Raw genomic sequence first — 2,161 nt, 5'->3', positions numbered from 1 at the left:
ATCTTCTGGGCAGTATTCAGAATCCTGTATCAGAATCATGTGCTGAAGCAAAGCAAAATAGCGTGCACCTTTGTCTCGAGTGATGCGTGGTCATTATTTTTAAATCCCGATCAGTGGGATGGAAGAGAGCTAATCATTCCATAATACCAGGCCATCCCTTAGGATTCCTTTCCAGCTTTTGTCTTTGCAAATTACAAAAGGGCTAATTGATAGGCTAATAGCATCATAACCGAGCGTTACTAATACACCAAAAAAGCTATTCCCACAGATTCCAGCATTGGTAACATCAGATCTTGTTCAATTCACATTCGATCTACTACTAAAACAGAAGAAGCACACGACATCCTGGATAATGCCTAATAATTCTAATTCTTGAGACTGCATTCGTTACACAGGAAAATCACCCACCTTGTCATACCATTGCTATTGTTATTTGCAATACAACAAACTACAAAGCAATACCATTAAGTAAGAAGCATGCAATCCCAGCCATTGTAAGGGCTGGATGCTATTTTCTGCCTTGAGATGAGGCCAAACATGTTGTGCTGGAACCCACGTAGGGCCAGTCCCTGTGAAAACACAAGCATATCCACAACCCCAAGTTGTCAGTGGTGAAGGACCTTCCCAGTGCCCCGTGGCCATAATCTGAACGGTAACCATTGGCTGTAACCAAGCTCAGCCTGACTCTCCTGCTGGCCATGGCTCTGACCATGTCTTCGTTTGTGGGACATGGCTCTGGCTATGCCAGCTATCTGAGCTGGGTCTGGAATCGGGACCCAAAACTGAATGTTCCTGAGGAGCAGCATCCGGTGGAGAGCAAGATCCTGACCTCCACCCAGCCCTGCTGGTTTGGCCTGACCTCCTGCCCTGTCAGGATTGAGGACAGGCAGAACAACCAGGTCCTTCCCAAGGAACAGCATCCAGCGAAGACCAAGATCCTGACCTCATACTGGCTCTGCAGGCTTGGCCTGACCTCCTGCCCCATAAGGGCAGAGGATGGGAATGAGGACCAGGTCCTTCCCAAGGAGCAGGATCCAGCGGAGACCAAGATCCTGACCTCATACTGGCCCTGCTGGCTTGGCCCTGACCTCCTCAGTCAGGACTGAGGACAAGAAGAACAACCAGGTCCTTGCTGAGGAGCAGCGTTCAGAGGACACCAAGAGAAGGCTCTCCACATGGTCCTGCTGGTTTGGTCTAACCTCCTGCCCCACCAGGATCGAGGACAGGAAGACAAACCAGGTCTGCCCCGAGGAGCAGAGTCCAGAGGAGACCAAGAGCCAGACCTCCACTTGGCCCTGTTGGTTTGGCCTAACCTGCACCAAAAGAACGGAGGGCAGAAAGACAAATCAGGATATTCCTGAGGGGCAGCGTCCAGTAGAGACCAAGAGGCAGACCTCCTCCCGGCCCTGTTGGTTTGGCCTAACCCCTTGCCCCATCAGGATCGAGGACAGGCAGAACAACCAGGTCCTTCCCAAGGAACAGCATCCAGTGCAGGCCAAGATCCTGACTTCCTACTGGCTCTGCTGGTTTGGCCTGAACACCTGCCCCCACAATAGGAATAAGAACCAGGTCCTTCCCAGGGATCAGGATCCAGTGGAGACCAAGATCCTGACCTCATACTGGCCCTGCTGGCTTGGCCCTTCCCAGTGCCCCAAACAGGTCTGGTACAGAGGCAGCAAGGTTCCTGAGGGCACAAAGCAGCAGTCCCCGGACACCAAGCAGAAAGCCTACAGCTTGCCTGGCATCCTGGGACACCTTTGGGACTACTTTGTGCTAGGAGGGAGAACCTGGCTCATTACAGATACCTTGATAAGTATCTGCATTCATCGGCTGTGGAGGAAGGCCTGTGGTCTCTGGAGAAGATTAAGAGCTCAGGGACAGGTAAGCAGACAAGTTGCATTGTGCAGAGAGAGTAGCTTGGCTGCAACGCAGGGAACCATCAAGGCCATAGACGTGAAGACAGCCAGGGAAAGCAGACCCCCAGATATCAGTTAACTCTCCCCAGGGACTTGCCCAGCCACAGGGCTGTCACACAGTTGTAACCCCCTGCACTACACAGGGCCTGCCAGAGGTGGTGTGAGCCCCATGGGCTGCCCCGAGCAGTCCCGCGAGGCTGGAAATGCTCCGCCCCAATCAGAGCCCTGCAGGGTGATGCTCTGCC

The sequence above is a fragment of the Excalfactoria chinensis genome, chromosome 1, assembly GCF_039878825.1.
Source record: "Excalfactoria chinensis isolate bCotChi1 chromosome 1, bCotChi1.hap2, whole genome shotgun sequence".
NCBI classification, from domain to species: domain Eukaryota; kingdom Metazoa; phylum Chordata; class Aves; order Galliformes; family Phasianidae; genus Excalfactoria; species Excalfactoria chinensis.
The sequence above is the reverse complement of the archived record's forward strand: the minus strand, read 5'-3'. Positions refer to the sequence as shown.